The sequence below is a fragment of the Manis pentadactyla genome, chromosome 19 (assembly GCF_030020395.1).
Source record: "Manis pentadactyla isolate mManPen7 chromosome 19, mManPen7.hap1, whole genome shotgun sequence".
Lineage (NCBI taxonomy): Eukaryota > Metazoa > Chordata > Mammalia > Pholidota > Manidae > Manis > Manis pentadactyla.
In genome coordinates this window covers 3,683,127-3,707,281 of record NC_080037.1, presented here as the reverse complement: position 1 = coordinate 3,707,281, position 24,155 = coordinate 3,683,127, and the positions used below count along the sequence as shown (strand labels likewise).

Below are 24,155 nucleotides of genomic sequence, written 5' to 3'. Positions count from 1 at the left end.
GCAACTGCAGGCCCCTGGTTTCCTCCAGCACCACAGAGGCTGGCATCATACTGCAGTGCCTTAGGCTTTTCCATGAAAAATAGTCTTCAGGTTGCAAGAATGAACCATAGATCATTACAAGGCCCAAAAAAGGAAACTAACGCTGAGGGACCTGCAGTGACTTAGACAAGGCTGCCACCCATTGGTCCAAAATCAAAGTACTGCTAATCTTTTCGTGGAGTTTGATTTAATGGAACGTCTGCCCTGGATTTGGAATGAGCAGTAGCTGAATTGTTATTTTTTAAAAAATGAAAGCTTTTTATATTTATAACACAATCACAATTACAGCAGGCCTATAATCCGGGACTGCATCAGAAACTGAGGTTCTGAGAACGTAGAGTAGGAAATCAGTTCAAGGACTGATTCAGACTTCAAAGAGGGACTGAACAGGGAGAAAGTTTGGGCAAAAATGCCCTGTGAGAAAAGTAGATAAAGAGGAAGATGACACCAACAGACTGAGTGCCTCCCATACTCGGCCCACAGACTGAATGAGGTCTTCCACATAAGGAATCTAGTTTAATCTCCACTGCAACACTGCAACTCTGCAAAACTAGTATTTTTGTGCCCAGTACAGTGGTCAGAGCCAAAGAAGCTACAGATTTGCACAGAGCTCAGATGGAGCAGGGCTGGTCTGAACTCAGGTCTGTCCCGTTCCCCAAATCCATTCTGATTCCACCAGACCAAAGCCACCTCTTCTCACTTCTTAAATTGTTTAGGACAGACACTGAGTCTGTAAAATTGTTTATTTTCTTGTTTTGATCACAATTACCTGCTGGGATATCAAATAAAGGAAGTCAGTGCTTTCGGTTTAAAGTTTAAATGTTGAGCAGGAAGAGACATAGTCTGGGAAGTCTGGGGCCAAGGATACTCTGCACCTAGCAGAGGCTTCTCCCCACCCCCCAACCCCTTTCCTGCCCATCTCTCTCTCCCCAGTCTAACATCCTCTGCCTAACCAGATGCAGTAACAGTTTACAGCTGTGCTGTCCAATTCAACAGCCTCTAGCTACACGGGGTGACTGAGCACTTGAAATGTGGCTGGTCCAAAAAGGATATGTGCCAGATCTCTAAGACTACATACAAAAATAAATATGTAGAATATCGTACTAATTATTTTTATACTGATTACATGGTGACATGCTACCATTTTGGATATATGAGGTTAAGATCTATTGTTAAAATTAATTTCACCTCTTTCTTTTTATACCAGAAAATGTCAAATTGCCTATGCAGATAGCACTCTATTCTCTATTGAATAGCACTGGTTTAAAGACATGCAAACCTACTTTTATTTTAAAAAGGCATTTCATACCCTAGTTAGTGCAAGATCATGGGCATGGAACCAAATGTTTTTCTTCCTCAGATGATGGACAGAACACTGCACACTGCCACCTGACATTCAGTTAAGATAGCTATAATTATTAACCAAGAGTTTCAAATTGTGAGGAAACTAATGCAGCCTGATTTTCTCTGGGTGTGTGACTTACTGTGACAGACTTGTCCATTAATCACCCCAAAGTTTTCATCCTGAAAATTACATTAATAGTAGTGTAATAAACCAGAAGCATGTGGCCTATAAGGCTCAACAAAGAATTTCACATTTCTTACATTAAAGGAAGTTGAGGCATTACGGCTCCACTCAGAAGTGTTCCTAAAGCCTGGAATCTTCTCACTCCTATCTAGTTCAACACCCTTAAACTAGATGGAAATCTTATTGTGAGCTAAACTGGTCACACCCGAAAATTAAAGCAATTCATCCTTCAAGGCTCATTTCCAGGATAACCAGGTTTTCTTGGCAGGTTTTTCTTATTTCATCAATAACAACACTGGGGAAAAAAAATGGCCTTAGAGAAATCTACAAGCCAGTGAACTCCTAAAGATAAGATATATTCAAAATTCTTAACCAAAGATTTAAAGGACAGGTTTAGTCAATGGCTCCCAGGGTGACAACACATTCATTGGTCCAAACCACATGGAGTCCCCAGCTCCGAAGGCCCTCAGACCAACGTCAGCTGGGATGAAAATGCATCAGCAAGGATGAGTGCCAACAGGAAAGCCCCTGCCTACCCAAGAATTTTGAAGAGCCTCCCTTTGTCTTGGAGTCAGGCTCTGTGTCCGTCATGATGCTGAGTTTCCAGATGGAAGGAGGATGGACTAACTGGTTTTTGAAGTTCACCGTTAAAAAACAGACTCTGCTCTTCAGCTCTCTACAGAAAGGAACACACCCAATGAGCTAAACTGAAATAAAAAATAACCTTGGTCTGAGGGCTCCTAGAAACCCATTTGAACAGTGCACAGTGCAAACTCAGCAGTTATCTTCTGCCAGCTCTTCTCAATTTTCTCTACTATTTTCCATGGATGAGACCAGAGATGCTCACTGTAAATGATAGTCAGATGTTTAAACAGTTTTGTTGCTGAAACATGATAATTTCCAGAAGCCCCTTTTCTGTATGTACACAGTATCTTTTGGTGAGACCCACCACAAAGAAAATGAGTTGTACAAGAAGAATGGCAGAAGATCTGGAAATTCACCAAGAAAATGGACCATCACATGCCTCAAACAAAACAAAAAGTCATTAATAGGAAACAGGCCAGTTCTCAAGGGTCATGGAAAGAATATACACTGGGTTCTTTGCAACTGGCTCTGTTTCAAAGTCAGTAACCTCCAACTTGTCAGGGAGAATTGTGGTTAATGCTGCAAAAGACATGTGCTGAAAGGTTTCTCATTGCCCTTAAATTCCTGAATTTCTAGTCAGGACGTCATCACACCACACATGTGCAAAACAGAAAAGTCTGGGAAATTTTAAATGGATCCTGCTGCAAGTAAATCCAATGTGTAAAATATTAACTTATAAAATCAATACATTAGGGGGTGATCATTTATCTCAAATATGGATTAACTTCAAAATATTTTTTAGTAAAAATTTTCCTATTCAGATACTAGGTTGAATCATATTTGAAATTGCCATTTTTTGACTGTTTTGGTCAAATAAAACCCAAATCCTGGCAATCCTATGCAGTTCAACTCTGTACATTTTAGTAACAACATAGGTGCCAGAAAAATTTAAAGAGAGAATTAGGAATCCTTACTAATTTCAAGGTGGCAGAAATAAAGGTTTTTTTTAAAAAAAGTACTTCCTAAATAACAATGGAAGTCAACAGGGAAATGTTTGGTTCAACATTTTCTATTTTGATGTACATAATTTTGAATAATATACCTATAGCCTGTTTTAATCTGAGTAGTACAGGTTGTAGCCAGTGATGACTACAAATTTTGGTAATAAATTTGAAAACACCTAATATAAGAGTAATAAATTCCACGTTTACATATTTCCATTTCAAAGCAGTTTTAAATGAATCTATTAAGCCCACGTTCCCAAATCCTTTGTGGAAACTAGACAAGGGGTGGGGGATAATAAAAGGAATAATAAAAGGAAAAATGGACTAATTTTGGTTGTCAGAATTTACTCATTCAAATGAGGATTGCTTTTCAAAGGAGCCCCGGTGGGAAGCTACGTATCTACCTCCAGGTAACACTGCCCTACTGCTCAGAACGTTTATGGAATTACTCTTGGAGCTTCCTTCAAAGCTACATAAGAAAAACAGTGTATTACTTAAAAGTCACATTTCTCCGTCTCCTTCCTTTTAAATCCCAAAGAGGGATCAACCAGCTATTGCCGATTTCACAAACCTGGATAAAAATGCTTTGGAGTTGCTTGCTAACATACGTACATAATTTGTCCAAACCCACAGAACGTACACCACCGAGAGTGAACCCTAAATTAAACTATGGACTTGGGGTGGTGGTGATGTGTCAGTGGGGGTTCATAGTTTAAAACACATGTCCCACTGGTGCGCGATGTGGATTGGATAACGGGGAGCTGTCCGTGGGGGCGTGGCGCAAGGAGTATATGGGCAATCTCTGCCCTTCAACTGTGCTGTGAACCTAAAACCGCTCTAAAAACATAAAATCTTAATAGAAAGAGAAAAAACGACATACATAAAAATAAAACTTAAAACCACTCGTGGAAGAGGGAAATTTGTCCTCGGGGAGGATCCCCGAGGGGGCCGGGTACCCGCCCGCACCTGGCCCCCTGTCCAGGCCCCTGTCCTCCGGGAAGAGACACCGGGTCTGCCATCCTCAAGGCAGGCGACGAGCGAGGGTGGCGCAGGGACCCCACCTGAGTGGCTGCCGTGGACCCCTTACTCTTTCTGCACCTGCCAACGTACCTGGCCGTTCAGGGCGGAGGGGGCTCTGGTTTCTGACCTGGGCAGAGCACCGCGGGCCCCCGGGGCGCGAACAGGTTGCCGGGCGGGGCCGCGCTTTGCCCAGGCAGAGGGGCAGCGAGGGACGGCCGCGGCCGGCGTCCCCAGCTTGCTCCCATCCCACCGGCCCGTCGGACACAGGGTCTCTGTGCTCCTGTCAGGACAAGCGGAGTTCTACGTGATGGGCAACCTAAGTAAGCGCCTTGGGGATAAAAGCTGGGCTCCGCTCGCTGACAGCAGCGGGGCCACCGGGGCCACCGGCCTCTCGCGCCCGTGTGGAAGGAGCCGGAGGATCCCGGGTGGCTACTGGCAGGCGGCGGCGCGGCGGCGGGGCTCGGAGGGGCGGGGCCCGCGGGAGGGTCCGCGGGAGGGTCCGCGGTTGCTAAGGCAACAGCCGCCACCGAGCCCGCCCCCGCGTCGCGGGCCCTCCTGGCGCCTGCGCTTCCAGCAGACTCTGGCCGAGAGCCTATCCAATGAACTCAACCCTCTCTAACAGGCTCCCCTTGGCGCACCAATCAGGAGCTTCCACTCAAAGCCCCTGAGTGGTCAGATTCCCCGAGAGGGCGGGGCCGGGAAACGGGCTGGCCGGGACTGGAGGTGCTTTTCCCCAGCCTGGACCTGGGCGGGAATAACCGATGCCCAGGGACCCGGTCGGCGTCCGGAGTCGGGGGGCGCCGGGACTCTCAATCAAGGGCCCCTATGAGGCGCGGAGGGCCATTTAAGAGGACCCCAAGGAAGTGAGGGTCCCCTGGACGCGTGCTGGGATGAGGAGGGCCCGCGGAGCGACCCCGGCCAGGTCACACGACGGGCTCCTAGGGACCCTCGCCGGCATCTCGTCAACCCGCTGGGGGACATGACTAACCATCACCTCCAGGGTTTGCCCCCGAAATAGGAAACAAAAAAACCTTATAATTAACAAGAGTAATCGTCGCTGGGAGGGGACAATTAGTTGCACCAGTCATACTAAAGCCTGTAATTATGGAGGCGCAGAGATTTGGACATGTTGAATGAAGTAAGGTTCTGAGTTGAAGAAAATTGTTTTTTTCAAAGGGGGAGAATACTGTCAGCAAAAATAATGCGGCGAGGGGCTTGGTTTTCACTGGCCTCATTCTGCAGACCAGTGAGACCTCCTAACAGGAGTTAGGGCTCCAGGAGGAAAGGACAAAGACAACGGAAGAAAGAGTGGGAAGAGAGAAAAATTTGATGTGTGAAAGAAAGAAAGGGAAGAACAGCTGAGTCAGTGAGAAAATACAGGGGAAAATTCTCCAAGTTTCTACTCTGTGGGTGGAATGGCAGTATTTTCTGGCCCACCATCAGGATACATTTTTAAAAAGCTGCTGTACTTGTGGAGAAAGTTAAGGCTGATTTAAATTAGTCCTGCCTCTGAAAATCCAGGAGGTGTATTTGTAAGTCTTAGAGTTGATTCAACTCAGGTGCAGAGACTTGACTCAGTCGAGGATGTGGACAGAAGGATGCTTGATTGACTAGGGGAGAATTCTCACCCTATGTATGGTACTGTCATCGAGAAGCTCAGAACGTTTTTTTCATCAACTGCACATAAAACATGAAATTGTGCTCTCAGCTGTGCAGACTTGCCTTTTTTAAAGCATGCCTGTCCCCAGAGAAATAGCAATGATGATCATTGTCATTGTTAACAATGATGGTCATCACTGGGTGAGTCTAGACCAGTTACTCAGCCTCAAATCTTACCTGTAAAAGGTCCAACCTCACAGGGCTGTTGTGAAGACTACTTGGGTTAATAACATGAAGTGCTGACAGTAGGGACCTGGCATTGGGAAGGGCTAAATACCTATTAACTGCTGTTGTTATAAAGCCATAATCCCAAACCTGCAACAGTGTGCCACCACGTGAGTGTCTGATAGAATCATTATTTGGGAAAGGAGAGTGGAGTTTAATTTCCCCTGCTTACTTGTTCCCTTCTTGCCATAGGGCTATGCTCTGTGTCCAGGATATTAATTAAGCAAACAAGCTTTGCTACAAAGTCAAAGCATCAGAGTCTGTTTTCATTCCTGTGACAGTACAAGGACGAATATGAATCCTCAGTCCAGTGATGATGGAATTTACCATCTGTTCCTCTGCGGCTGTATTAGTGGCAGCCTGCCGCTGAGGAGGAATACACGGGAACCTGTGCTCCCCATCTCTCTCCTATTACTCTAGTACCCCACAATCCGATCCTTCAGTGCCACCAAGGGGAAGCCGAAGAAATGAGCACCCTGAGACCCACCACGGAAGTGAAGCATCCCTTGTGGGCACAATTCAGGTGACTTTATGGAAAATACAGTAATAGAGCACAAGAAGACAGCATGTTTGGTGGGAAGTGACAAGGTGACCACAGGGTGAGTGGCATAAGGTGACAAGCAGAGGGGAGCCCTTTCTCCCAGGGGACTCCTCTTGCATATTTCTGCTGCCCCAGCTCTCTGACATCATCATGCCCTTAAGTGCTCTCTTTTCAAACACCTTTCTTCCACACCCCACCACCTGTGGTCTTTTCTCTTGCACTGGTCCCCCCCCTTCTTTTTTTTTCCCCTCAAAATCTCAGTGTTCATTTTTACAACCACGGGCCCCCTCTGGCCCTGATTGCTGGTCCTGTATGCATCTCCTGCTTCCAGAAAGTGGCTTCTCCAGCGCATCCCTAGGTGATACGTCCAGTGGGATGTGAGCCAGCCTCGCACAGCGCTCTACTGGGTTTGACAGATCATCAGTCAAGTTGAGGTCCAACGGGGCTGCATCATGAAAGGCTGTTGGTTTGCCTCTGACCTTCAAAGCCTTCCTGAGCCAGTGTCGGTCTGCGTTTCTCAGATGATAGGATCTTCTACAGAAGACGCAGATCGGGGCATTAGAATCGGGCGTGAGTTAGAGTTACCACCCAAAGATGAGTGCCTGGGATCAGGAAACCTGGTTCTAGTCCAGTTTACCTTGAGTCTTTAGGCCAGACATTTAGTTTTTCTAAGGGGCATCTTCTTATCTACAAAATGGGAATAGTAACCATCTTGTAGGATTTATAACATATATAAAAACATCTACGTAAATGTTCTCCTCTCATCTAAAATGAAAGACTGACTGGATCTTTATTTTAAGCCCTTTGCAACGTAAATATTCTGAGGTCTAAGTCTTATTATTGTGAAGACTCATATAAACTAGTGGAAGACAAGCAGCGCGTGAATAATAAAGTGTCTCCTGATTTGAGGGGCGGGAGCCATCAAAAACTGAAACAGGATTATTTATGCTTCTTGGAGCATTTCCACCTCTCCCTTCCTCTCCAAACCTTTGCAGGTCTTCGAAGAGGTAAACAAGTTCCCTGCCCCTCAGCCAAGAGCTGCATGTGGGTAGGCACTGGCCCCAGCCTCAGACAGGTCCACCTCAGAGAGGGAAGGCTCAGAGACCTTTCAAAGCATGGAGTCCCCCAGAGAGGCTCACAGGGACAAAGGTCTTGGAAGAAACCCACCCTGCCAACACCTCAATCTGGGACATCTAGTCTCTAGCACTGTGGGAAAACACATTTCTGTTGTTTGGGCCACCCAGTCCATGGTGCTTCGATATGGTAGCCCTAGAAAACAAACACAGGAAGAGTTACAGAGACCTGCCCCATATTTCTGCCCTTTCCTGATGCCTCTTGCCAGGTGGATTGGTTTGCGTGTGTCTACTTGCTGGCCTGCAATGGCCACTTACTAAGATTGGCTCTTTCCGGGCAGAGGTTTGCTGGTGGGGCAGAAGGGCACTCAGAATCCAAGCTGTTGGTCCCTGGGATCGCTCTTGCTGCTGCCATACTTAACTCGGGTACTCATTGGGTGTCTGTCATGTCCTGGAGCTAGGTGATCACCCAGGAAGGGCCTCTAAGACTAGGGAAGAAAGCGTCCCTGGAGATGGTAATTTAGACCATTTTTTAAAGGCTGAGCAGGAATTGTCAGAATGGGAACTGTGAGAGAAGCTTGGGGCAGAAGAGAATTCAAACAGGTGCAAACGAAGTGCACTATGGTGCATTACAATGGTGCAAAGATGTGAAACACAGTGACCTGCTGGAGGGACTAGAAGAATCCTCAGTGGCCAGAGTGGGGTGTCCACGTGGGCCTGTGGCACAGGGCAGGCGGGAGCCCAAATGCTTGGCTCTCGTGTTCTAAGCTACGGGGTCTTTGGTAGGACTGGCAGTTTCAGTGCTGACCCTGGGACAGTTAAGCTTAGGGCAGGCACAGGGTGCACTGGAGAGGATGAAGTAGGGATCCCACAGCTGAGGAGACATGGTTAAGGACCTCCCCGAGGAGGAAGGACAGGGCCTAGACAGAGCAAAGGCAAGGGGAAGTGAAGGAGCGCTGTGGAGTGTTGCATGGAGAGCCCTCCACATGTGTCAGTACCGGTGGGAATGAGCCGGTAAAGGAGCTAAGGACCAGAGAGGAGGTGGCTTTGGGGGTCTTAGGGCTCTGAGGAGGCGAGAGCGGGGGAGCCCAGAGGAGCAGTCAGACCTAGACAGGAAGAGGGACACCCCTTCTGCTGCGAAGTGGGGGGCCCCAGGGTAGAGACAGCTGAAGGCCAAACGTTGAGCAGAAAAATGGGAAGAGGAAAAGACAGAAGAATTCTTTCCTTCACTTTCTCTGAAGTAGAAGGGAAATCATCTATTTGGTGTGAAAGACAAGGTGGAGGGGAAGGGTCTAGAAGAATGGGGTGTGTTTTAAAGCCCCATTTCAGGGAATTGTAAGTAATAATTAACTAGGGACGCTTAAAACATCCAGACTACAAAGAAATGCCTGAGATTGGAAACATTGCAATTTGGATTCCCTCAGAACCAGACCCTGAGTGGGGTGTGATGAGCAGTAAAAAATATCAAATTGGAAAGAACCGAAAAGAAAATTTAGTCCATCCACACAATTAGAGGAAGTACACTTTTATGAAAGTTTATTTCCTATATATCTGTGTGTGTGATTTTGTATGAAAGTACTGAACTGCAAAGTAAAATCTATTTCTTACTATGAGAAATTGGTCAAAAAGATTGGAAAGCACAGCCTAGATGTTTTCCCAGATGGAATATCATTGGTCTTGATCACTCGTATGACTGCTAAGTTGGGATCAGGAGCACACAGACCCGGGCTGCCTTCAGAGTGCGTGGACCTGCAGGGCTGCAGACCACTTGCCTTGAAAAACAGCCCATCATGCCTTCCCAACCTGTCTACCTCGCTGTGAAGAATTTCAAGTGTGAAAGCGATGTGGGTAACTGCCACTGGGTGAGAAGACTTTCAAGTGTCTAAATCTGCTCTCAGAGGGGGAGTCCCGTGGACCTGCAATGTCTATGTGCAAACAGCATGACTTTCTTTAATCTGGCTGTTTTCACGCCAGGACGGGTGCCTGCAGCTACGGGCTCCCCTTGATAACCCTTCAAGGGCACCCAGGCTCCGCACCTCCCCATTCAGCTCCTCCTCTATGCAACGCCGCCTCTCCCTCTCCCTCCCCTCCCAGCCTCCAGCCGCCAGTTTCCTCCCCAGAGGCCATAAATGTTATTCTTTTTTTTTTTTGCTGAGTATCAGCCACTCCCACATATTGAAGCTGGCCTGGATAAGGGGTTCCTGAAAACTGGTGCAACCCTTGAGCTTTCACCACTGGTGGGATGAAATAGTCGGGAGAGGGAGTCGGAGGTTCCTAGATTAGGAGGGAGCAGCTAGGGTGCCCTGAGCCCCACGCCTGCACCCTGAAAGCACCTGTGGAGAGCCTGTCACACCTGTGCTGTTATTACCTGCTTACAGGTCTCTTGCCTCCTGAACTGTGAGCACCTTGGAGGCGGTGTCGGGCCCCCTCTGGCCCCGCAGCAGCACCACCTTCTGATCCTCCCATCCTGAGAATGGACGGCCAGGCCTTTACATCATGCATGCTGGCCCCTAGAAGGGAGGCGTGCCCCGGGAGCCCCACTTGGCGCCCCTCCCGTGCTGCACTTGGGGTGACACACCATTCATCCCTGAAGGGACAGCAGCGTGGTCTGAGCGCTGGTCACCTGCCCAGTGGGCCGCTCCCCACAACACCCCCCTCCCCCCCTCCCACTGGTGTTTCCACAAGGTTGATGGACAGTCTGGTGTCACCAGGATCACCTGGGTTCTGCCCTTCGTCACACCTCACACCCACGGGCATGGTGCTCAGGGAGCAGAACGGAGGCCTTCTGAGAAGAGATCACTGCCCAGGCTCTGAGCACCAGAAGGCCCCGCGCGTGGCCAGAATGGGCCTTAAGGCCAAGGGCAGAGCCTTGGAGACAGAAGTTAGAAAAAGTATCAACGGCCCAGAGTCTGAGCAAGTGGCTGATGACGCAAGGGCGCCAGCAATTGGGAGGGAAAGAAGTAGCAGCCGGCTCAGGCCCCAGAGCTGGGGGGGGGGGGGCTCCCAGCAGGGTGTGCGGGGGGCACGGCTGGATTTCCAGGAATTCCCTAGCACCAGCCGGGGGGCTCAGAGGCGTGACAGCAAAGGCCCATGGAGTCCTGAAGCCGGGGGTGGGGGGCAGAGACAGAGCTCCCTGCTGGGAGCGCATCAGCAGAGAACCATCTCCCTGCGCCTGAGAGGCGATCGTCGGTCACCGGATGCCCTGAGGCTGCGGCACTGGCCCCTCTGATGCCCAGGCGAGGACGGAAGTCTTCATAAGGCTTCCCAGGACTCCCACGCACAGCCCTGGCCCATCTGGCTTCGAGCAGAAATAAGGATCACCTGCGGGAGTGTCTTCAGTCCCAGCCTCTCCTTACACCCCGGGGCGGTGGAGGAATTCACGGAGAGGCCGAGCCTGTGCGGGGCCCACCACGGCAGGAGGGTGAACGGAGCCAGGCACCTTGGCCCGCAGAGCCGCTCTCCCCGGGAACGCAGGGTTGCCCGGGGCCCACGGTGACTGCCTCTCAGCAGAGAGATAACTCAGTCGCGCGGACACACCGCGCACGAGTAAGGAAGACGGGGAAGCGTGGTCCGTGGAGCACTGGGGACTGAACGTGTCCCCACGAATGTCCGCTGAGGCCGAAAACCCAGGGTGATGGCATTCGGAGGTGGGCTTTGGGGTGGTAGTTAGGGTTAGATGGGGGCATGAGGGTGAGGCACCCATGATGGGGATTAGTGTTTATAAGGATGTACAAGGTCCTCATGAGAAGAGCAAGAGACCAGAGTGTTCGCTCCCTCCCTCTCTCCGCCACGTGACACCCAAGGAGGTGGCCAAGAGGCCTCACCAGACTGCGTCTGCGGGCACCTCCATCCCAGACGGCCAGCCTGCAGGGCGGGAGAAATCAGTGTCTGTCGTCTGTGCCACCCAGTCTGCGGCACTTAGTTCTCGCTGCCCAGGTAAGACATGAAGTGACCGAAGCGGAGGCTGCATCGTGGTGTACACTTAAGTCTCTTTCATGCTACAGAAAGTCACACCAGGTTCACCACGCCCCCGTTTAAAAAGACAGGGCAATTCCATGTGAACTCGATCATCAGCAATGTTCTCTATTTAGTGGCACAGAGAGCATAACATTAGACACAAAATAAAGGAAATAAAGGAAAAGAAGAACACAGTACTTGGCTGTGCAGTGAACAACATCCGCAAAGTCGTCGTCATGGGCACACTGATTATTTGGTTTTCAACCGTTAGGCTCAAACTAACAACAGATCATCGCGGGAGATAACCATGCCTCTAGAACAGAGGGTAGGTGTCAACGATCTCGACTGTGTGGAAGTAAAAGCACACGTGTAGAGACGTGGACGTGAACAGGGTGGGGAGGGCAAAGTGTACGTGCAAAGGTCAAAAGGGAGGCGCCAAGAGACGCTGCCTCTGGGCAACGGGAAAGAACGAGACACGAGTCAGTGCTGATCGTGGAAGAAGAGAGGACGGGGGAAGGTCATGTAACTGTAGGGGAGGCGGGGTGGGCCTGGGTGATGGGAGACCCCGCCATAGTGTGCAGCCAGGAAGCAGGCCTGTGATGGGCGGATCAGGAGGTAGCACACAGAGACGAGGAAGGCACCACTGGAAAGAGCAAATACAGAGAGTTCAAAAGGAATTGCTCCCAGAGAGAAGAATGAGGTGGGACCGAGGACTCTTGCTTTCCTGCGTTACCTGATTTATTTAACAATTGTGCCTGGACCCCTCAACGAAAATTTAAAAAATAAGAGAGGGATGGTCATGGTGCATTTGAGGGAGCTATCCATTCAGAATAGTAAAGATGAAGTATATTTTGTTATTTAAGGGACTTTAGCTTTCAGAAAACTGAGCCCATGTTGTGAGGGTGTAAGACAGCTGAAGTTTTTCTAGGCCATTTCCAATTCTCTCAGAAGTCAGTCACCGTCCACCTCCTTCCTACAGCCAGGAAAAACTAGACGTGTACAGATTGGTTGCACTGTTACCTACTTATTTAAAGAATAATTAACTAACTAATCACTAGCTACATTACTTTTCTGAATGAAATCAGACTTTGCCCCAAGATATCGGCCCTATAATATACTCCTTGCCTACCTTGCAGTTTTACGTATATACAGAGCATTTCTTCCCCATGAGAATCCACAGAACACCCTAGCTCTGTTACCTTGGCACCCGTAGCCCAGTGTCCTCTGTGCCAGGTGCGTAATCCTTCTCCCACGGAACCCTGTTCAGAGGGGCTCCAGGTGCCTGTGTTCTCTGGGCTTATGTATGGCTTTGATTTCTCAGTGAAGGACAAACATGTTTTTGCTTGGTAAAACCCAGGCAGTGAGCAAAGTTTAAAACTGTTTTGACACTGGGGAGGAAAACAGACATTGGTGAAACAAAATGGAGATCGAAAAACAGACCCAAATACATATGGCATTTTAGTTCATGATAAAGCAAGCATTTTAAACAAGCAGGAAAAAAATGGATCCACTGACAAATTGTTAATGGAGAATTCTTGCCACATTCCTTCATTTTGATGCCTCAAAGATTTAAACCTAAATTATCAAGAGATTTAACATGTATCGAGGAGTCAAACATAAAATAAACCATAAAACTTCAAAAAGTAAGTATGAATGAAGTTGGGAAAGATTTCCAAGAAGAATATAAAACCTAGAGGTCATAAAGGAAAAAATTAGTAGATTTAAACATAGTTTTTTTTCCTCTATGGAATAAAAGTAGTCTAAACAAAGTCAAATGAAAAATTATATATACAACATACATGACCGCAAAGGGCCAATTTCCTTAATTTATGAATGCTTATATACATTTATATGATATGGCAGACTTATATAATAATAATGGCAATCCAGTATGCAAATGGAAAAGAGATAAGAAGTGGTAGTTTTCAAAGAGAAAAAGTTTCAGCCATTAAATACAAGTAAATAAATAGAAAAAGTTACTAATATTTAGACAAGTGCAACTCAAAACAGAGATGAAATAATGACAAACACAAGTTGGATAATAGCCAGTGTTGCTGAAGATGTGGGCAAAGAGGTTCTCACGTGCTGCCATGGGAATATAAACCAAGGGACTCTCGGGGAAGCGGAGCCCTCTCAGGCAGAGCTATCAATATTTACAGTACCCCCAACTTAGAGTTTCCACTAATAAGGAGAGATATATTATGCACTTATTTACAAAACCCTGCCCAGATAGTCTATGAAGTTGGGTTCCTAACAGTGTTTGTAATAGCAGAATTTTTTAAAGGAGGGAGATAAAGAAAGAGAAACAACTAAGTTAACCATGAGCAGGAAACCTGTAAAATATAATTTAAAAGTCAGACACCACCAAGTGTAGACAAGGTTGCTGAACGAGGAGTGGTTTCTGCCTGAGGGTGTGGGAAGGGATGGGTGCTAACATTTAGAAGCAGTTTGGCTACCTAATGAAGTTGACACCCACGCCCTCGAAATTCCAGTCCTAGAAATGTATCTTTAATAATGGGTCTGCATGAGCATCAAAATACATCTATAAGGATGATCATAAGAGCATTTTCTACGAGGCCCAAACTGGAAACAACCCAAATGTGCACTATCATCAGAACTGGTATTTTTAAGGGGAGGTTTAGTTATATAATGGACTACTACTGTAATGTCAGTGAATGAACTTAGCTGCATGCATGAAAGCATCTCACAAATACATCATGTGCAAAAGAAGCAAGAAATGACAAAATTCCTAAAGTATGGTTCCATCCAAATAGAGTTCATTAACAGAAAAAAACATCTATCCTTGGAAATGCAATCACAGATGGTAAAGTTTCTTAAATGCAAGGAAATTATAATCGCAATAGTCAGGGTAGATGATTTCTAGGAGACAGAAGGCTCTAACTGAGTAGCAGTCCACTGGGGGGCTTTAGGGCGTAGTGCTGTTTCACTTTGTGACCTTGGAGGTATCTAACTGGTATGCCTGCATATATGTACATTATATAGCACAGTAAAATTAAAGACAAAAGAAATTCTAAATGCATTGTTGGGCCATCATCATCAAAGAAGAGAACTAGATAGTTCTTAAAGTGCTCAGGTAGAAGGTCTCTAAGATGCGTTAAGTGAAAGTAACAGGGTGTCCAAGTATGCAGGGCAGGTCCTTTGTGTAAATAAAAATGAAAGATACAGAAATAAGTAACAGTTACATGAATACATACATGTAGACGAATATATATTCATATATACATAGATGGATGATGGCTAGATATATAGGTAGAATACAAAGATAGGTTGATAAATGTATAGGTAAAGTGGTAGATAAATATTACACAGATACATGATAGATGCATAAACAGAAAGACACATAGCCAGACACCTACATAGAAACCAGGGTAATAAATGCATAGAGAAAGAGACCTATACATAAATGAATGATGGATAAATAGAAGGATTACATAGATACATAGATTACATAGAAAGACTGATACAAAGGTATATAGATAATAAATTAACTGACAGATGCAAGGGCAGATAAGTGGATGGGTATATAGACGATAGATGAGATGCATGTGTGTACATTGTGCTTGTTTTGTTTTTGGAGGGAATTAGAAGAAAATTAATAGACGTTGCCACTATACAATGTGAAATATCCATAAAATAAGATATGGCATTTACTTGTGAGTAGATGCCATTCTGATACATCATTTAATATGATGCCATTCAAAAATATTTTTTTATTGCAAAGGGAAAAATGGTAAGAATGTACACCAAACATTCAAAGTAATACTGTGTAGTAACAGAATTGTGGATGATCTTATTTCATTTTTACCCTTGTTCAGATTTCCCAAAACTCCAACACTAAGTATCTACTTTTGACTTAAAAATATCTGTCTCATAAATTAGAATATAAATAACACAGACATATTTTGACTTAAAAAAAATGAAAGAACATAGGCAGTCATTACTCTGCAATCACAACGTTTCACCTGAGTCTGACTAGGGCAGGGTGACTCCAGCCCAAGTCGGGGCAAGCAGCAAGCACTTCATCTGAGAAACTGCGTGAAGTGGGCGGAGGGCCTCCCACTTCCCTGAATGGGTGTCTGTTGCTCCAGGGCCAGGGACTTACAGAGAATGTGCCAGAGCCTGGGCAGGCTCAGAGCTGGGGAAGGCAGACACGGCCTTCAGGGGAGCTAAGGCTCCACTCATCCGCAACTTGAAGCCAAATCACACAGCTCGGCACACCACGACTGCATTGCTCAGATATTCATTGCACTTGCTAAACAATAGTCATCGGACACCTACCAGATGCTGAAAAGGCCCTGGATCCTGGGAACATAAAGAAGAAGTGCCTTTCTGCAGTGACATTACATTTTAATGGGGGAGAGACACAGGAAGTGAATACATTATAATAAAAGGTGAGGTATCAAGTGCCCTGCAGAGAAATAAAGCAAGCAGAGGAGAGAGTGACCAGAGATCTGCCTATCGTAGGTGGGCCAGTCAGGAAAGGCCTCTCTGAGAGGGTGACATTTGGGCAGAGACTCAAATGAGTAGAGGAAACAGTGATGCAAGGATTTGGGGGAAGAGTGTGCCAGGTGGTGGGGGAGGGAGCAAGTGCAAAGGCCCTGAGATCAGTGCCAGCTCGGTGTGCTTGAAGAAAACCCTGAGGTCCTCTGTGGCTTGGACAAAATAATAATGAGAAAATGAAGATATAGAGGTCAGCAGGGGCCATATCAGGTAGGATCATGTGAGCTCTGGGTTTTACATGCTATGTGCCATTTAAGTGTCAGCCAAGCTCTTACTTGACTACTAACGTTGTCATAAGCTCACTAGGCTTTCCAGGTGTTTGACACAGATGCATTCTGTGAATGCCTGACATTTAGGAGGTACTCAGTTAATAAAAGCTATTGTTATTAGGAGAAAACCCCCAGTGTACCTCCGTAAAACCTATGGACACCACTAGATCATAGCAAGCAAAATATCTGGGGTTCACAATTATGATCCTGAGTCATAAAGGAACATTAATTTATGTTCATTATATTTCTTTTCAGCACCATTATCCAGTAAGAGGTAAGGAGTCATGATAGGAAATAAGGAAAGGAAGCCTGATACAGTATTTCGTTCTATCACAAACAATATTTACACCATCATAATAATAACACTGGTTTATTGGCTTCCAATTTGTAGAACTGAACTATAGACAAATTATGAGAAAATTAACCATAGTTTCAGAACAAAGTTTCAATGTTATTAATCTGGATATTGTTAAAGTAGATATATAGATATCGAAAGTAGGGGATCAGAAATGGCATAAAGAGGGGGCAATAGGCAGCAGAAGCATCAAGGTCCAAAGTGGGAAGGGAAATACTCTCCCTTGCTTGTGGAATAAGAGCAGAGGCTTAAACGTTTTGCTTAAAGATGCCTGATTACACGCAGGGGAACCGAGCATAGTGACAGAACCATTAACCATTTTGGAAGGTGGGGAAATTGGATTTGATGGAAGAAAACTAAATCCTATCATGGAATGGCAAGGTGTAAAGTTGGTAGTTAAAAAAATGGTGTAAGGTTATTGTTGAGAAATACAGAGATAGGCAGCATGGAAGAAAAAAACAGAAATGATTGAAGGAGTGTGTGGGAACAGGATTGGAGCTGGGGCAGGGGACAGCCTCATAGAGAATACATGAATCATATCTTCATGATAATTCTCTCTATATATATTATCTGATTTTAACAATTTGCATTAATTATATTTATGAAAGTTTAAAAATAAAGGGAGGAACAATGTAAAAATGGCTGCCCTTTCAAAATAGTTTTTTCAAGGACATTTGCATGCTTAAAGTTTTTCAGAAAACTGTGCTATTTGGAATGACTCATTTTTTGAGAATGTTAGAAAACCAAAATCTTACTCCACCCAGTTACTCTTTCATTCTGAAGCTGGACCACTGTCTATACAGCCACTGAAAACTGGACTTTCATACCCCGATTGCACTTTATTTAGAGAAAACTGACTAACCAACTAGTCAGTGGGTGCAGCGCTGTATCAGTGTGCTCAGCCTGGCATGACAGGGTACCATGGGCTGGGGGGCAGTGGGGGCATGAACGACAGGAACTTGTTTTCTCACAGATCTGGATGCCAGAAGTCCAAAGATCGAGGTGCCGTCACAGCTGGTCCCTGGCGAGCCCTCTCTCCCTGGCTTGCTGACAGCCACCTTCTGAGCCCTCACATGGCCTCTTCTCTGCACACACGTGGGCAGGGAGATCTCCAGTGCCTCTCTCTTTCTATAAGGACACCAACCCTATTGGATCAGGCCCACATCCTTAGGACCTCATTGATTTAACCTTACTTACCTCCCTAATAACCTCAATTGATCTCCCAATACAGTCATATTAGAGGTTAGAACCTCAACAAATGAATGGGGCACACAATTCAATCCATAGCAGCCACCATTTGTAATGAAATCAAACCTGCCCCAGGATAACAGCTCTAAAATACTGGTGGTCTAGCTTTTGATGTTGTGCATTGTCTTGCCAATGGGTTTCAGCCCCGGGCAAGTTCACTATGGATTCAGTGAGACCAAAGAATGACAGTGGAACATACTTGGGGTGAAAGGGTTATACCTAACTTTATTCCCACGGTGGCAGGTCAATCACTAGAATCCCGTCCACTCAGAGTGAGTCTGCATACAGCAAGCTGTTTCTGCCTCTGGGCCTCTCTGCCCCCATCGCCGTCTCAAAGTCTGTCCTCCACTCCAGTCTCATCTCTGCTCTCCTGCAGTCTTGCAGTCACGCCACCATGTTGCCCAGAGCACTGGGCGGAGCTCTTTATATAGTTAATAATGACATATTGCCCACACATGTGTAGTGAGCTAGCCAACCAGGGCCAGGTGAGAATCCTGGCCATAGAAACCTTCATTTTATCAACATGCATTATCCTGTATGCAGGATGTTCCTGTCCAATTTGGATTCTGCAAAACCATCACAATACACCTGGAAATGTAGCACCGTCTATACCAGGTTTCAGAGGGTTAATATATCTCCCACTGGCCAAGAAATTTTCCCAGCAGCTCATTTGCATTCTGAGTAACTGTTTTTGTTTTCCTTTGCTATGTAACAAAGTATCACAAATTAACAGCTTAAAACAACACCCATGTACTATCTCACAGTTCCTTTAGGATGAGCACAGGTCCCTTGGTTCTCCTGGTGCCAGGCAGCTGTGTCGGGGCCATCCGAAACGACGGCATAGCACCACAGCACCTTCTGTGCTTTTATTCACATCTTCGCTTCAGAGCTGGGTTTTTTGACTGAGAAGCTTTAATGGGAGGTCTGTGAACGAGTTTTCTCCCTCGCAGTTTGAGGTATAATCCAGGGGTACCTCAAATTCTGGACTGTCTACTCATTTTGGTCCTTTTCTGCTTGAAAACAGGTCAGTTCTTGCCTGGGCTCCTGTCTCTTTTATAATCCAGGTCCACAACCCCTTATCCGTAATTCTGAAACCCAGAAAGCTCTGACAAAGCAAAAGCTCTTCTAGCTCATTTCTGTAACTCTGCGATGGTAAAATTTGACCTAAATTGATGTGGGCTATTTTTAGTCTTTATTGATCCTGCTTGGTATGAATAATCATAGATGTCACTGCAGAAATAGGAATATTTGATTATGGGTGTTAATTCAGTGTTTGATTAGGGGGTGCTCCCCAGACTGCAGGGGCGTTTTGTACTATACTATACAGTATGTGCATTGTTAACTTTCTAAATTTCAAAAAATTCTGAATTCTCAAACACATCTGGCTCCAAGGTTTTGAACCTGAACCTTGCTAAAACCAGCCAGCAGCTGCCAACTCACCATACAGTTCTGGCTCCTTCCATCTGCCTCTCCCATACTCACAGGCTCCGGGGGAATCTGTGTCTTCCTTGTGTGTGGTATCACCCGGCATTTCCCCAGAAAAACAAGGATCTAAAACGCTCCATTTCTCCACTGCCTGATGTCCAACAAAGTCGATGCTACATATTTTGGACTTGTATTAAGACAGCACACCACACCTGGTTTTCATTTCTGTACATTTGAAAGTCTAAGCTGCTCTAATAAATAGAACACCAAATGAAATGGCTCCAGCAAAATGAACCTTTTTTTTCTCACACATATAACATTCTGGGGAAGCCACCCCAGGTTGGCAAGCATCTCTCCTCCATATAGTCACGCAGGGACCCAAGCAATAGAAGCCCTGCCTCGCAAGGTCACTCTGGTCATCACCGTTCTAGCACGAGAGCAGGGGAAAGACAAGTACAGGCAGTCTTCTGGGTCAGGTCCAGACATAGCACACCTCACTTTTGTTTACACTCCGTTAGGGAAGACTTGCCCAATCACACCTGACTACACGGAAGTTAAGGATTGTAGTGTAACTGGATAATCCTTGCCAGCTGCCATTAATGAAGAGCCAGCTACTCCCATTCTAGCCAGGGATGAGTCTGGCTAGATGGTTCTTTGGGATTTTTAGGGTATAAATATGGCAGAAGTGGAAAGGGAGGGGACCATGGTCGTCTGTTAAGGCCAGAGGACGAATTCACAGAAAATCTGGAAGACAGAGAATTGAGAGCAGCCATGGTGGGTGAGGAATATAAACAGAAGTGGAAAATGAAGATTTTAGAAATATTACTGTAATCTGTAAGTCCCCCTCATGGTGTTTGGGGGAAATGCATGGAAAGCATTTGAATTATTTTGAATTTTTTTCCGAGTGATGATTTTTTTCCTATCTGATAGCAATATATTTTAGAGCCACCGTGGGTCACAGATTAACATGTACGACAAGATGTTAAACTGGGGGTTTTGACTGAGGCACTAAAATCTAACATGTATCACTAACAGAGCAAATGGAGAGACAGATGACCATGCAGAGAACTATGAGCAAGTTTCCAAGAACCATGAGTAATGCACACCAAGGGTGTCAAAAGGGCTGAGAGGCTGCAGATAGGAAAGGATTTGGGAAAAGGATTCTGCACAGAGTTCCCACCCACACTGAGGGGTACAGGTGAGTGGTGCTTCCCTCTCCCAAGCATGATGGGAGGGCCTTCGGGGAGACCACGTTAAGAGCTTAACATGTGTTCCATGGACTGGAGGGTATGCTCCTTGGTTGGGAAATGATCGACGAAGTGGGTGAAAGAGTGGACTGTACCAGTAGCCAGCTCCCATTCCCAGCAGGGGGAAGCGATGTGTGAGCGTTGCCACCCGTGGGTCACAGAAGGCCTGGAGCCCGTCTAAATTCTGACCAAAGAGGATCTCCTCGCAGCAATGATGGCTCCTGAAAATCTGACCAGAAGACAACACAGGAAAGCCAGAAGCTGAGAAAATAAAATAAATTACCTGCATCTTGAGAGGGGCTAGCAGAGGAGGCTCTGAAGAAGCCAGAACGCCCAGAGAAAGTCAGCCATAACCACCTCCACGCCCAGAAAGTTCTAACTCACTCATTCATTCAACGACAAATATTTATTGAGCACCTGCTATGGACCAGACACTGTTCTAGGCCCACAGCCTAGTGAATGAGTGTGGAGCAGGTACAATGGGAGTTGTATCTACTTAAATGTGTACATATATAAATTTTATGTATATATATTTGTTTTTCTTTTTAAACAGGGTAAAAGTAATGGGGGTTGTGATATTTTTTAGCTTTGTGTAATAATTTCAAACTTACAGAAAGTTCTAAGAACAGAGGACTCCTGTATACTATTTACATACAAATTTATATTATGTACACATTCATGCATTATTGATCTATTTGTTATCAGTATGGCTCATGGATTTTCCCTCATGCCACAAGTTTATTTACAGATGCATCTAGTATGTTGAATTCAAGAGTGAGTCATTTTCATAAAGACTGCACCTCTTAAAATGCTCCTCTTCATACATTAAATTGTTTAATAAATTAAACAAAACATCCTTATTTCTTAAGCAGCCTGGTGTCTTACTATAAAGAAAGGTGCAGCAAATCTAGGCCCAAGGTACAGACTCATCATAATTAGTAACCAACACTTATTTTCTACTGAAAACGCCAAGAATTCTTCCCTGCATCCTCCTCACAGTGGCTCCTACGAACCACAGAGGCTGTGAACCTCCAGATGCTCGGTCCCAACATGGAGCTGTTGGAAGCTCTGCAAAAAAGGCACAGAGACTGAGGCAGAAGAAATCACAGATTTTTACTTTACCTAATCAATTATAAGTCATTACCATCCTTCATTATATTGAGTATCAAATTTTTCTTAGCACGTCTTTACTTTTTTTGTTGTTGTTGTTATCATTAATCTACAATTACATGAAGAACATTATGTTTCACATCTTTACTTTTTAGCACAGCAAAATTTTCCAGGGCTACCGTGGGAATCAGCCCCAATCCTTTGTGGTGGGGAATGGTATTTAGAAATCAAGATACTCAAGATATGGGTCCTACATGTGTTCTTTGCTCCTGGGGTGTCAGTACCCTTTTAGCAGACAAAGCTAAAATATATGTGTGTTATGGTCTCAATATTTGTGCCCCTCCATTAAATTTATATGTTGAAATGTTGACTACAAGATGAAGGTTATCAATGGTGAGTGAACTAGGGACACAGTAATCTCTGAGCCAAAGAGATCCACAACATAATTCATTTTGTCGTAAAGTTGTAAAAACTTGGGAAATGTGTTATCCTGTGGCAAAACTAACATAGGAGTGTCCTCACTTCATCTGAACTTCAGAATAATCTCGTGAGAAAGATCTTATCCCCACTGGAGATGCAGGAAAATGATACCCAGTAGCCAGTGTTGGAGAGCATTATAAATTTTTTCCTGGAGTGCCTCTTGTTGATAATATCTAAACACTTTTAAGTAAGTATTCTCTGACCCAGAAATTCCTCTTTAAAGGAATTTAGCCAAAAGAAATAACATGAGCATGCACACTGACTTATCTACAAGGTTGTACATTGTCCCAAAAAGTAAAGAACTGAAAATAAACTAACTCCAAGAGAGGAGTGGTATGTCCATGCTATGAAATTATGTGCAAACATTATCAAGTAATGTTACAGAATGAACTGTTCAGGACACAGCAAGGGAAATGGCTTACAATTTATGAAATGGGAAGAGCAGAGAAAAAGTATACAACATGATTCCATTTTTACATATATATGTAATTTTTCTGGAGTTTTTTCCCCTGTATTTTCCAAAATATCTGTAACAAACGAACATCGCTTTTATGAGAGGTCCTGAGTGGCCAAGTACTTGTCTGCAGTCAGAGATAACTGGGAAAGGAGAGACCAGAACTATGCTCCTGATCCACCCCAAGTTGCCTTTTTTCTTATCTACAACAGTCAGCAAGTGTCTTACTCCCTTCTAGCTGCTGTAACAAATATACCACAGGCTGCAGTGGCTTAGGTAGTAAACATTCATTTCTCAAAATTCTAGAGGCTGACAAGGCCAAGATCAAGATGCGGGTAGATTCAATGTCTGGTGACAGCCTGCTTCCTGGTTCATGTACGGTGGTCTTTTTGCCAGGTCCTCTCAAACGGCAGAAGGGCTCTCTGGGGTGTCTTTTATGAGGGCACTAATCCCATCCATGAAGACTCCACGCTCATGACCTAATCACCTCCCAACGGCCCTCACCTCCAAAGAGCATCACACTGGAGATTAGGTTTCAACACATGAATGGGGGTACACCAACATTCAGCCTATAGCGGCAAAGGTGAAAAAAAACTCTCAATAATGCAGAAATGCTTTCCTACTTTCTTCATTTCCATGTTCAATCAAAACAAGCCCTTCACACCCACAGTGCCTGGAACTTTAAAACGTAGGCCCTCTTGTACCTAGTAAGTTTGAAGAGTGGTTATGGTTGGTTGCAAGCTGGGGAGTTGGAACATTTTAAGAGGTGCAGTCTCTTCGAAAATGGATCAGACTCTTGAATTCAACATATTAGATGGGTCTGTAAATAAAAACAGCAGTAGTATCGACTTTAGGAGCCCTTGAATACTTCTAGATGCGTGGATGTGACAACGCAATACAATGGAACGCCCGGCCTGGCGCCTTAGGTCTGGACTCCAGTCTTCCACAATCACTCGGGCCCTAAACGCTCTCGCAAACGGGATGCCCAGGTGGACGATCCCTGGAGGATGTGGGGCGTCCAGAGTAGGCGTGGGGCGAAACTGAGTCTGACGTCCACAATCAAAGGTCTACGGCCCCTTTCTGGGGAAAGCCTGCACGGGGCTGAGCCGCTGGGCGCGGGCGGGGCTCACTTCCGGTCCTCGGCAAGGCTGGCTAACAATAGTTAACAGGGATGCAACATTATTGACATACTAACGATAATATTAGGGACAGGGCAGCCCTAACATGCCTGAACCCTCTCACTTACGAGCTCCCAGCGCACTGCAGCAGAAAGCACACATCCTACCCTTCCGCCGCGGCGTTGGGGCGGGCGAACGGGGCAGCTTCCGCGCACGCGCAGTCCAGGCCTGTACCCCACTGCCGCGAGCACCCAGAGCAAGCTACGGTGGCCCTGCTGGGAATAACTTAGTAACAGG

At 45.7% G+C, this 24,155-nt stretch overlaps 1 long non-coding RNA gene and 1 pseudogene across 1 annotated transcript; both read right to left on the bottom strand.

Moving 5' to 3' along the window:
• Nucleotides 1-6,607: 6,607 nt before the first annotated feature.
• Nucleotides 6,608-24,086, bottom strand: LOC118930860 (uncharacterized). The gene is made up of 3 exons (XR_008994875.1): nt 23,987-24,086; nt 7,769-7,870; nt 6,608-7,135 (listed from the first exon to the last, which is right to left on the bottom strand). It is a non-coding gene; the product is annotated as an uncharacterized LOC118930860 (long non-coding RNA).
• LOC130678879 (cytochrome c oxidase subunit 7C, mitochondrial-like) lies at nt 18,912-23,980 on the bottom strand (annotated as a pseudogene).
• Nucleotides 24,087-24,155: the final 69 nt, after the last annotated feature.